The 14,192-nt window shown below is 37.7% G+C and overlaps 1 long non-coding RNA gene across 1 annotated transcript; it reads left to right on the forward strand.

Annotated features, from left to right (window-relative positions):
- Positions 1-9,508: 9,508 nt before the first annotated feature.
- LOC136853899 (uncharacterized) lies at positions 9,509-12,215 on the forward strand. Its single transcript, XR_010857564.1, has 3 exons — positions 9,509-9,831; positions 10,198-10,367; positions 11,690-12,215. It is a non-coding gene; the product is annotated as an uncharacterized lncRNA (long non-coding RNA).
- Positions 12,216-14,192: the final 1,977 nt, after the last annotated feature.

Below are 14,192 nucleotides of genomic sequence, written 5' to 3' on the forward strand. Positions count from 1 at the left end.
ACTATTTCCGCATCCCACACAAGGTTCTCGTTGTTGTTCACCAAGAATGAATAGAGATTTAATGTCATAAAAGATTACGGATCACAGATTAATGTTTAATAATATAAGCATATGGAAATATACTAAATATACACTAATATAAAAATCAAACATACATGCTTTTCATTTGCTGGTTTCACACCTGAAACTTTCTCCTTGACCCTTTTCTCTTGCATTCCACAAGCAAACCCATTTAGGCACAGCGTGCTTTCATATGCCCCGAGAAAGCTATGAGAGCATTGTGACCAGACAGTAGTTAATAATTTTTTTAATATAATACATGGCTTTATTTAAACAATCTTCTCTAATCGCTGACGTGAAATCAGAAGGAAGTTTATATAAAAATGAAATTTATTACCATAACCTAATTAATACAATTCTTACTTTAAACGTTACATTAATGAAATTGTATTAGAGAGAGAGAGAGAGAGAGAGAGAGAGAGAGAGAGAGAGAGAGAGAGAGAGAGATTTTGTGGTGTCGCTGGAAATCCAGTTCCACATATCTGCTGCAGATATCTTACATTACAGTAGAGGCCGACCCCATTGCTGTGGTGTTAATGGAACCGAACCACAACCGTTCCCCCGCCATCTGTTCTTAAGAGCGTTCTGGCGTACTTTTGGGGGGGAGGAAGATCGCCGCTGAGATGAAGGAAGGGAGATTCTTGACCACGGAATTCGTAGATGGGTCCTAATGGCGCTTGGCAATTTCAGTTTCAAATGTTAACGTATACTTTCTCTCTTTCTCTTGACTCTCGCGGTAATTTTTTGTTAGGGGGAAAAAGCGAGAGCAATATCATTTAACTGAAATCGGAACAGTCCCTTTATGTAAACAAGCGCTGCTATGCAGTTTTAAAAACTTTCATGAAATTGTGGCTCTGTCGCCTATAACCAAATCATAAAGACACCCCTTTCCCAAATTTTCATTGGCTGTAAGTCTTCGTTTTGAGACTCAAGATTTTCCTTGGGTGTAAAACCACAGACAAAATCACAACGATAAAACGAAGAATCAATGAAATATAAGTAGAGACAACCAGAGATTATTAAGAGATACACTTGCACCTACTACAGTAATGTTTCAAACATAACCCGCGGGCTATCTCAAGGCATGATAAACCACCTTCCTGCGACAGATCTCATGGAGACAAGTTATTTATAGACAAAATTACTTAGGAGACAGGTTTCTGCATAGAGGACTGTATTAAAGTTGCAAAACAAAGAGGGGAGCTCGTTGCAATATAAACAAGTAAAAAATGCGCCCAGGTTTCTTCAGATCAATCAAGTTTTCTGTACAGCAGCTACAGCGTATAATCAAGGCCACCCAAAATATGTCTATCTTTTGGTGGTCTCGGTATAATGCTCTATGAGCCGCGGCCCATGAAACTTTAACCACGAGGTCGGTGATGGCCTATCCTACATCGTTGCCAGAAGCACGATTATGGCTAACTTTAACCTTAAATAAAGTAAAAACCAATGAGGCTGGAGGGCTGCAATTTGGTATGTCTGATGATTGGATCGTGGATGATCAACATACTAATATGCAGCCCTCTATCCTCTGTGCTTTTTAAAATCTGAGGGCGGACAGAAAAAGTGCGGACAGAATAAAGTGCGGACGGTCAGACAAAGCCGCCACAATAGTTTTCTTTTACAGAAAACTGAAAATGGCCTATTTAAAAATTACTAGGTTTTTTTTTATTTTCGACTAAGTAAAAATATGACAGAAATGGACCTTCCACGGTGGTTTTTTGTTTTGCTTTGTGCACCAGTGGGAAGTAACCCTGTGGATGACCAAAGAAGACACGAAGGTAAAATCTGAAGGAGTAGTTATTCCCTTAAACAGAATGAAGCCAAAAGGTAATGTGAGGATAGAAGACTGTCGAGTGAAGGACTTTTGGGCACGACGGCTGTGGAATCCTAATCCTACAGGAGAGGAGAGAGAGAGAGAGAGAGAGAGAGAGAGAGAGAGAGAGAGAGAGAGAGAGAGAGAGAGAGAGAGAGAAAGCAGCTCTAGGGGAAAGTGCTTGCTTGGTGGGACGAGCTTCAGCTGCTTCCTTTTCAAGCAAGGAGCCCTGAACTCACTCAATAAGTACTCTTCACATGTTTGCTGTAAATAGATCCTTAAGTATAGGCATTTTATTTGCTGATCATACTTGTGTAGGTATGTAAGATTAGACATTATTGGTACGAAGATAATGCAATATATAAAAACAAACAAATACATACACACGCACACACGCCATATATATATATATATATATATATATATATATATATATATATATATATATATATATATATATATATATATATATATATATATATATATATATATATATATATATATATATATCCTCCTTGGGAATTTAATGGTATTGTAGTCCTGCTTCATATGAATGATCGTTCACTGTGAATAACAACATGAATAATAATGCGCATTTCATCATTTGCTTTCGTCACACATGAATAAGCTTCATCTAAAAATAAAAATAAAAAATTCCAAGAAGAGCACAGACACGTCCCAGTTTTTTTTGTAATAAACTGAATAAAAAAATATAAACGAAAAATAAAAAAAAAAGGAATAGAAGAAACAGTCACATGCCCGTCTACTGTCGCATACTTCTGTCCGTTGGTGCGGATTGTACCGTTGTAAACTTGTAGGTACCGTAAACACCTGATCGTAGTGTGGCCTTGACTTGGGCAGGTAGGCAGCGTTGCCACATTTGTGGGTCCGAGAATGATTTCCTCCTCCTTCTTCTTCTTCTTCTTCTTCTTCTTCTTCTTCTTCTTCTTCTTCTTCTTCTTCTTCTTCTTCTTCTTCTTCTTTTACGAATCTATTGCAGTTTCGATGTCGTTACCTGACAGCGGATTGGCGTCGCTTGTTCGGTGAAGTTAAAAAACAAAAAAAAATTCATTCAGAACGTGATGTCATGATGAAAATGTCATGTTTTCTAATATGTCGTCGAAAGCGTTTATTGACGGCGTATATTTACTTGTTTGTTGCATTCGTGCTTCTGTTCTCTGCCATTTCATCTTTCCGTTTCTGTTTCATTCTGAATCAGATCAGAACATGGCGATGGTTCAGAAGGCACACTTTCACAAATAAATTAGTCCGTTTCCAAATTGGTTTCACGTTTCTTATTCTTACTTAAACTGACTTATAAAAAAAAATATATATTATTTTTTCTTCTAGTACGGATCTGAAAAATAAAGCACAACTAATAAAAATCCCACTTCTGATCAAGTAAAGCCCTCAGAAATAAAATTCATCAACGGACATCCACCACACTCGAAGGTGAACGACCTCTGGTGCCAGTTTTCAGGGTAACAACACTTCATTCAACAATCCTTCTTTTCTCTCTTCTCTTAAAAGTTATTTTCATGGCACAAAGTCTAAAAGTGTCACAGGATGTATGAAGAGAGAGATAAAGTGTACAAAAGGATCACTGAGGCCAAGAAAGACAAAAATACGTCTGAAGCTGAATTGACGCAGGAGTTCGAACGCACGTATTGATCGTCCACGAGAAGGAGGTTCAAATAACTTACATTCGGAAGGCGGGAATGATCAAGAACAATATTACTGCAAAGGAATAGGGGACATTCCGCCCATGAGAGGTTATTGGACTCGGACTGACTGACCACAATGGTCTCAGGATGGTCCCCAGTCCAAGGTCATTAAACTGGTTGCAACTACTAGTCGCTTGGCGAGTTTTTCTCACACCAAGATTGTTAGCATACAAAGAATAACATACTAGAGGGAAAAAGAAAAAAACCATCTCGACAAAGCTTTAGTTTATTAGAATATATAGAATATATGATTTAGCCCAAAGGCCAAGCGATTAGACCTATGAAGTCATTCAGCGCTGAAAGGAAAACAGAGTAAAAGAGGTCTGAAAGGTGTAGCAGGAGGAGAATCTCGCAGTTGCACAATGAATCAATTGTTAGGAGAGGGTGTTAAGTAAGATGGAAGAACGAGAATATGAAAGGAGGTACAGTTAACGGAAGAAAAGGAGTTGCAGCTAGAGGCCTTCGGGACGCTGCAAAGAATCTTGAGTAATGTCTACAGTGCACCGCGTGGGGTGCACTGATGATGGGACCACTTCCCTACGGGAAAGCTTTAGTTAATGCTTCGAATGTGAATCTACATCGTTTAGCAGTGATGGTGTGAAGCCAATTCAACAGAAAAGAAATCAATTACGCAACTGGAGAGCTATAATGAAAAGCTGAACATCAGCCACCACTCTTATATATATCAACCGTCGAAGAGCTAAGACGCATGCGCGACCAAAATGAACCCAAGGGAAAATTTGGTGCTACTTTAGCTTGTTATCTACGCGTCACCTACTCCGAGGTGCTAGTACTAAACACCGTATTGTAAACGTAAAGCAGACGGCCGCACGAAGATATCGTTTCTTAATATAATTTGTCAACCACACAATATAGAAATGGGTGTATACAATACTTTGATCCCCGAGAGGCTAGTATTAAACACAGCGTCTCAAGGAGATTCCGTCATGTTTAGCACTAGCACCTCGGAGTAGGTGACGAGTAGATAACGAGCCAAAGTAACACCGAAAGTTTCTTAAAAATGGCAAGACAGCGAAACCTCAATACTTCCTCAAAGGTCATGCCTAGGAGCCAGAAGAAGAAGAAGAGTTCGTGGCATCTTTTTTTAACTCCTTCGGCACGAATTTAGCAGCGATAAGAGATGGTCATGGAAATGTCATTTCTGTGACAAAATGAATATGCTAATGTTGCCATCACATATATTTAGACATACATGCACAATCCGTACATTAATATCTCCACTCTTACGCAACTAATATATGGACACAAAACCAAGCAATATATATATATATATATATATATATATATATATATATATATATATATAATGTATATATATATATAAATATATATATATATATATATATATATATATATATATATATATAAATAATATGAAGCAGCGTTTATCAGATTCGGAGACCTTTAAAGAACTGAATCATGAAAACAAAAGCACTAAAATATATGGAAGAATAAGGAAGATTAAAATGACTACTAAATCTTTACAATCAACAGGATGTTCACATAAGACGTGGATAACTGATTATGCACTTCTTGCATAATGGGGTCCTATTACACTTTACTGTAAATATCCTGAAGACCACTTTAGTTCCTTATCAAAATTATATATAAAAATTATGTACAAAATTATATATAAAATCGCCTTCCTCATTAACCTTTTGCTATCTTAATCCTTTTCTTCAAAGTGGGTGTTCCTGGATCTTCCGTTCCATCCAAAATTTTCTAAGTATCATTTGGCTAAAGATTCCCATTCGCTTACCCAATCTAACTGGAATCATTACAGCATATACTTGTGTGAGAGAGAGAGAGAGAGAGAGAGAGAGAGAGAGAGAGAGAGAGAGAATATCTACTGAAAACTCACTTTTGTGAAAAACTCACTTTAACAATTGTAGCAAGTTTCTACTGAACACTCACGTTTCGTTTTCTCTCTCTCTCTCTCTCTCTCTCTCTCTCTCTCTCTCTCTCTCTCTCTCTCTCTCTCTTCCGGCTACAGTTAACTAGGCTACTACTAATGTCAACATAGGCATATTAAAGTTGTAGGGAACGCGCTACTTGGCTCAATACGGGGATCGAACGTTGGTCATTCAGTCTGTGAGGTTAACACGCTATCACCCAAGGTCCTTGCCATCACCTCCATTCTTAAGAGAGAGAGAGAGAGAGAGAGAGAGAGAGAGAGAGAGAGAGAGAGAGAGAGAGAGAGAGAAGTTGCGTTTCATTAACTACGAGAACACACGACAATCCAGGTTCCCACTGACCCACAGCCATAGGATATTAACACTGCAGAGGAAAAAAATATTGCCGTTGGGTTCCACGACCTCTCTCTCTCTCTCTCTCTCTCTCTCTCTCTCTCTCTCACTTTAAGAGCCTCATATGACCTGATCTGCCGGGAAAGAATTTAAATTCTGGGTGTGAGATCCGTCAGGGGTGGATCACGTGATCCCCGTACACACACACACACAGAGAGAGAGAGAGAGAGAGAGAGAGAGAGAGAGAGAGAGAGAGAGAGAGAGAGAGAGAGAGAGAATGCATGTGGGAGGTTGTCTGATACTCGGTTTTTCTCTCTTCAAGTAACGGAGACTGATAGTTTGTAATACTCTCGAGTTTTTTCTAAGACTTAAAGATAAACAACTAGTATTTATGACAATATATGAATAACATCCACAACTGTGGTGATATATTTTTATTTACAATATTACACGCCATTACTACCCCCACACATTCATGTATTTCCTTTATACTTTTAGTGTATCTGTTTACGATGTGTATTCGACATTCATAATCACACTCTTTCACATTAAAATGATTCAGGAATGAAAGGGGTTGTAGCTAGGAGCCGAAGGGACGCTGCAAAGAACCGGAAGTAACGCCTGTAGTGCACCGCGTGAGGTGCACTGACGGTACTACCCCCCTACGGGAGGAAATAGATGTGGTACGTTTACTCTACCGAAGGTCTATTAAAATAAACATGTACGTGTCTGTTTCCATAAGTTCTGTAACGAAGGTTTGTTTCTTCTTAGTACTTAGCGAAAAGGCCTGCACATTACTTTCTTTATTATAAACGAATCTCTTGCTTTCTGTTATGAAATTTGAAGTTAATCTTCATGTCCTTTGAAATCAACAATGTAAATACGATTCATTCATGAACTTTTGTATACCATGTGTCTAATTTTATCATTAAAAACTTAAAAATTCTCTCCTGAACTTCTGTATATCGTGGGTCTAATCATGTACTTTCAAAATTTACAAAATTCTCTCGTGAACTTTTGTATTCCGTGGGTCTAATCATATAATTTCAAAACCTAAAAATCCATTCAAGAACTCTTGAATACAGTGAGTCCAATCATGTAAAAAAAGGTACCTGGAAAACTTCTTGCAAACGATTAAAACATTCCATTTATATTTAAAACTTTCAACCGAGTTCAGTGACATTACCCAAACGAGCAGCCACATCAAGTCGAGACGGCGCTTATCGAAGGCGACCATTAAAAAATGATCACGTGACCGGACTCCCATAGATCGCATGATTTTTTTCCCTTATCTTCAGACGACGGTGTGATAAGAAGTTAATCGTGGACGTCGCATGATCGGTCCAAATGACTGTGGGCAATCACGTGACGTGATTATTCCGTCACACATCATGACAGAAAATCACGTGACGTGATTATTCCATCGCAAGGAATGACAGACAATCACATGGCCAGACGCTGCACATATTCCGTCATTCTCAAGATCAAAAACTGACAGATGAAGAAACTAGAAACATTCTTACACAATTTCCATCGTTCACATATAAAATGACTAACTTTACTAAATATTGCCAGGATAAAATACAAATGTTTGACAAAACAGTCCATAATCCATCATCCAATCCATTTTGGAAGGATAAAGAGGCAATTCTTCGCCTTGACAAAAAAAAAAAAATGCAACAACACTGTCCTAAGGAGAAAATGGGAAAGTTTTCGTTAAGGTTTTGTACAGCGTACGTACGTATGAGGTCCCCACACACACACACACACACAAAGGCATTAAAGGCAAGCAAGAAATGACAAGAAGTTTGAGAGGTTTCCCGGAATAAAATAAGGCGACGCTGCATTTGTTCTTTTTAAAGTAGTTGGTCTAGTTGATCAATTAGCTGCAGCTTAATCCCGTTTTCTATTTCACGTAAATGAACCATTAAAAAGAAAGGAAAAAAAAAAAACTATGACAGCGACATCAAATCAAACCTATACCAACAAAACAAGAGATATCCGATAAAATGGCATCACCTGCACTCTCTAGATTATGAAAAAGTGTCAGCATCCACTTACACATGTGAAGGATCAGAAGGATATACGTAATCTGTGACCACGTACTACAGCAGTTCTGGTTTCATTCTACAGGAATCTTTGAAGTTAAAATGCTATGCGCTAATTCTCTATCATAAAAATATATCCCACATTAGATTGAAAAAAGTCATAAACGTCCTCTAAGGTCAAATAATTATCATTTATATTATTCAAGTTTACCTAAACACCAGTCTAACTGCCTGCCTCATTCAGAAAAATATATATTACCAGATACGGTCTCCTCTGATAGTGTAAGAGGTTTCCATCGAATGCCACCGTTTTCCAAATCCCTCTATCTCTTCTTATATTCAAAGGTAAAACTTTTCTAGAAAAGACGAAAGTCCCTACTATATTGCATATTGCTCCACATATTTTATGGCGTCTTTCTCGAGCTTTATCTTTCACTAATCTCAACTCAAATTAACCTGCCAACGACGACACCAAATTAGGAAACCAAGAATGATGGACTCGCTGTTGAAATCAGTTCCAAGGAAACTGAACGAGGGAAGTTGGCTATAAAACCAACGGCGATCAACGCGAGAGATGTTTACAAAGATTTTGTTACATTATACATGTCACTTGTTCTTTTGAGGTAGTATCGATACATAAGCGCCTTCTCGAGTACCTTGTAAATCAAGTGATCAGTAACCCCTGAGGAGGGAGTAACGTCAGTGCACCTCACGTGGTGCACAGTAGGCATTACTGTGCACCTTGCCTCAGTGAAATGTCTCATAAATGAATTGTGAAAATTAGGCTGTAAAGCCAAGCACTGCATGGGTACTCTCAAGTGCTGAATGGCTGAGAGTACCGCAGCGCTTGGCTTTACAGACTAATTTTCACAAGTTATTTCAGACACCTCACTTAGGCAAAGTGCACACGTATATATATTCATATATATACATATACATATATATATATATATATATATATATATATATATATATATATAAATATATATATGTATATATATATATATATGTATGTATGTATGTATGTATATATGAATATATATACGTGTGCACTTTGTATATACATACATACATACATATATATATATATATATATATATACATATTTATACTCGTATATTAGTGAGAACGTGAAAAGACGATCTGAAATTATAAGTTTTATCGAAACAACTTGGTCTGACACCATTATTTCCCTGACGCAGAAGGAAATTTCATATATTAAACATAAGCTCTTCCCTGTGCACATAACAAAACTGCATGAAATATCTAATTGTACATCTGGAAGGAAAATGGGAAAACTTACTGTGTGTGAGAGAGAGAGAGAGAGAGAGAGAGAGAGAGAGAGAGAGAGAGAGAGAGAGAGAGAGAGAGAGAGAAACAAAACTCTTCAGACTTTTCTATACTCTCACCACGCACTTAATAACAATGGTTTTGGGGAAGAAAAGGAAAACTTACAATGAGAGAGAGAGAGAGAGAGAGAGAGAGAGAGAGAGAGAGAGAGAAACAAGAAACGTACTTAATTCTATATCGATGATTTTCAGAATTATTTCATCAAAAAACAAACCTAGCCTCGGTGGGATATAATCATCGATAACTTAATTAACAAGAGAAACACAAGCGTTTGCGTATCAGTGCCACCTAAAACTAAAAAAAAAGCCAAATAAAAGGTACCAAATGTCTCTGTAAACACCCTTTCGTGTCTCGATCACCGTTGGCTCGTTAACCTGGTTCACTAACTTCCTTGAATCGTATTTTTACCGAGTGCATTGTCATTGGTTTTCCAATTCGTTTTCGTTGGTAGGTTACAGAATGAAAGTATAGTTCTCGTCTGGCGTCTAACGATTCAAGGAGTTCCCAACAAGGCTGAGCGATTGTTCTCAACGTTGGCTGGTTGTTACCTGGTTCCGTCTGCTGTGGTGAGTTCGTATGTTTCATTGTTTAATAATATTGATCCCCTTATTTGCCATGGGTGTGTTATTTGATGAGTTAATTTTACTTAGTTGTTTGTTTTCAAGAATGAGCCATTTTTTACGTAGTTTTGCTTGTGTAAGTACCAAGCTTACGTATTGTGAGTTCTTTTGTTAATTTTGTTAATCGTATTATTTCAAGACGAATATTCTTTGGTCTAATGACATAATTTCTAAGACGGTACTTAATTCCTAATGACTTGAGGTTTTTGCTTCGGTACTTAATGTATGTACTTTTTCAGTGTTTCCGTTATGCAACAATCAACAGTGTGATGACTTTCGTAATTGTAATTTGTTTCTATCCTTTTTTTCCAGATGTTGCTGCTTCGCCTACATACGGAATTACTAGACTTCGACTGTATAGTCTGGAATTGTGATCCTTATAAAAAAATTGTCCATTGAGAAACACGTATCGCTTGGTAGGCCACTTAACACAAGACAACATCCCTTATCTTGATAGGCCACCCGTCTCCAGCACATTCAAGGTAACATTATTTCCTTTTGTTTACAACAACAAAATGCAAGCTAATCCTCCCCCTTCAGGGACGGAGCCCCTGATGGGGAAGGATGTCTCCTCGTGACGTGCAGTAGCCTTGGTCTACTGTACGGCGGAGGGGGACTTGCACCTTTTAAACCTTAAACCTTAAACCTAAAAACCTACTGATGGTAAGTTCTGGACTTGTACAATTTAGCATAAGTACAGCTTTAGCATTAAGTATATATTAAGTCTGTAAATTCTAAATTTACATGCTTACTGTTATCATTGCTTTTAAAGCACAAGAGGCTCTGAATTAACGTGATCCTCAAGTTATGACTGAGGTTCTATTTTTCTTTACACCAGATGTTAATTGTAGCAAGTGTCTGTTTCCTTGGGGATCAATTTGGTGTGAAAGTCTCTTTAATTCAGGGAGCAATTTAAGGAATTTGAGGTATTCTAGTCTCCAATTTATGGAGCCGTGTGAGCTGAAAATCTTCGTCTCCAGTTTAGTGAGTGAAGGTGGGTTTAACTCATAATGTGTCCAATTTAGGGGAGGAATCTGGTACTCGAACTTACTGTCTCATAGAGACCAGGAGAGAAGGTTTTACTTTACTGTCTCAAATTTAGACCTTGTACCGCGAAGGTCTTATTAGCCTCCAGTTTGAGGATTCCTGTTTGAGGATTCCTGTGTGGGGTCTGAAGTCTCCAATTTGGAGTGCAGTGTGTTGTCTTGTCTCCAGATCTACAGGGCTATGTGAGGTGAAGATCTTATTGTCTCCATCCTCATCATCATAGATTAAGCCAGCCTTGGCTGGCACAGGCTCTTACTCTAGGGCAACCTGTACCTTGTCTCCAAATTAGGGAGCCATGTGAGACGAAATTCATATTGTCTCACAATTCATAGAACAATGTGAGTGAAAATCTTACTGTTTCCTTAATGCTAGTTACAGCTCAGGCTTGTATGTTCTATTTCAAATCTTTGTGGGCATTGTAAAATAATAAAGGCAGTGTAAAAGTAATGGGGCTAATACATGATTACTCTTTTCTTTCTACTGTTCAGTAACATTTAACACGCTTAAATAAGCAGCAGTATCAAGTTCTGGTATTAATAAAAACTTAACATTAGATTTTTGCTCAGTACTTAGGTCTAATGACTTAAATACGATCTCTCTACGGTACTTTTAAATTGAATATTCTAAGTCCTCCAGTGTTACTCTTGCCATTCATGCAGGTTATGTTGTGACTCTTGTGCTGTAACATTGTGTATCATTTTCTGTAATTGCTTTTAGTTTCTTTTCGAGCTTTGCACTGTGTGGCATTTCTTTTCAGGTTGAGTTGGTTGCTGCTTCGTCCTAATGATTTTGCAAGACTAGACTTTTATGCTCTGGAAGTTCTAGATTAGGAAACAAGACTGTGCTTAGAGGGCCAGTTCTCTAGAGAGCATCAAAGGTATCTAAGAGGTACATACCGTACAGTAAACTGTACGTAAAGGGGGAGGGGAGCTTATAAGTAATGGTTCAAGTACCGTCGAGTTCTAAAGTCTGTTCCCCCGGTTAGCCACATGAGTGAACATGAAGCGTCTGACCGTGACTCTGGAGCACTGAACTAGCAACTGAGACACCCAGCAGATGTAGCACCGTATACTACATATGAAATTCAGTTCTGGAGTGGGCGTCGAATTGCTGAATTAAATACAGTTCAACACCTTGAGCTATGTTGGATCAGGATTGGCATTGTTTGAATCGTGTACATTCTATTCATACTTGTCTGCTTGAGGTCATCGACGCAGATTGAGATTAGACATCCTACTGATATTTCTAAGTTTAACATTAATAAAATTAAAGTACATTGTTTGTAGGTTTTACTTGGTACCAATGGAAATGTTTTCTAAGATTATACACAATTCAAATGTGATAAGGTGAACTGATGCTAATATAATTACATTGACAAAAAACTAAGACTTCATAAATTACTAATAGCCTGCTAGTTTAGGTTTAACGCTGAATGCACTGAATGCTATGCCGAAGACCTAAGCGGTTGTTTTGATCAAGTGGCGGCATGAACATTTCAGACTGATACAGTCTTGTGTAAAACTACGAGCCATCTTTGACTTTGCTTTCAATCAAACTAAAGTAAATTAAGCTTTTAATTTCGATTACAGGAAAATGTAAATATCTCGACTTGGTCCCTTGTTACGTAAATAGTTCTATGGTTCTTAAAACTATTTTCAAAGGGAATTGCTTTGAAAATGTCTTAAGTAAATAAAAACTGCCAGATACTGACAATGGTTACAAATTTGTGTGAAGCTTTTACTCTAATAATTATGACTAATTTATTAATCTCACTGATATAATTACATACAGTATAAATGAGTTATTAGCAGTTACACAGTACTGAAACAAGCTGAGCTGTAACCTTAAAAACTCATAAATATAAACTTAGACCCAGGAGAGTATTGATGAAATTCATAACACTATTAATGACTAAAGTATAAGACCAAAGTAAAAAACCACGAAGCTTGATTACTTTGGAATCAATGTTGAAAATTCTCTCTCTCATAGTGAATGAAGATACCAAGCTTTAATGATTTAGGGGACTAACCTGCCTTTTAACCAAACCTGGCATTTTTTAAGTGAAACTCGAGGCAGACAAATGAGAACTTATTTATCACCAAACCCTTCATTCCATCGTAACTTGACACGTTCAAATAGCAATTTTATTTATACTGACTGGGAGTACGTATGAATATAACGTAGCACAATAGGCAAAAATCACTTGACTATCCTACTAGTTATGGATAAGCGCGGCAGTCCGGTGGTTAGCCGCGATCACGCGGGAGGGGAAGACGACAGGGGATAAAATTAAATTTAATTCTGATCACAAGGTGAAAATGTGGAGGAAGTAGGGAGTAGTAGCTGCAAAAGTCAAGTTCCACCCTTTCCTTCTAAAAGGATTGTCATCATTAGGATCATTATACTACTACCTTGCGAGATTGACAAGCGAGGGAGGAGGTTTGGGGTTGGGGGAGGTAAGCCTAGAAATCTAGGATGGCTACTGAGGTCTTATTTCATCTGTGTACTATTTGTTGTTCATGTGGTACATGTCATCTATAAATGACTGTACTAGCACACACTTACAAAGGCAAGCACGAAGTTGAGTGCTTTCAAGGGTCGCCCGGGCCTTTTCCTTAACGCATCCACGCTAGACTCATCGGTCCCGAAAAGCTCAACTATCACACTTCATTGACTAAAATACATGCCGTTCACGTTTCGCCTCTCATTCCATTAACATCTCGGTCAACGAACTTCTCTGTGGCCTCTCCTCCTCTCCAGATCCCATATTAGGAACGCATTCTGAGTGCTTGTGAAACTCTTAAGAACATTTATATCGTAATAATCGTACCCACGTGGTTGTGTAATAAGTTATTGATTTTTCTAAGTTCCTGCATACTCTCTGATTGGTAAGCACTTATATGAAAATTACAATTCCCTGAAATTAAGCTCATAAAAATGAGTTTTGTGAAATTTTGATGTTTATGAATACTGTACAGTACATACAATGTGTCGTTTGGACTATATAATTCTATACATAAACCGTACGAACTCAAAGGATAAAGACGTAAAATTGGATATTTGCTTTCATTGAATCGTACGGTATATGTATATATATATGTATATATATATATATATATATATATGAAATTCACATTTCAACGTTTCATTATATTTCTCACGGTGTAAAATGGTCGCTGAGAAAAAACAACATACATGATCCGAATGAGGTAATAATCTCATTCCTGAAACAAGCAATTTTCCCAACAGCTAGAGAGTAC

Source organism: Macrobrachium rosenbergii, chromosome 28 (genome assembly GCF_040412425.1).
Source record: "Macrobrachium rosenbergii isolate ZJJX-2024 chromosome 28, ASM4041242v1, whole genome shotgun sequence".
NCBI classification, from domain to species: domain Eukaryota; kingdom Metazoa; phylum Arthropoda; class Malacostraca; order Decapoda; family Palaemonidae; genus Macrobrachium; species Macrobrachium rosenbergii.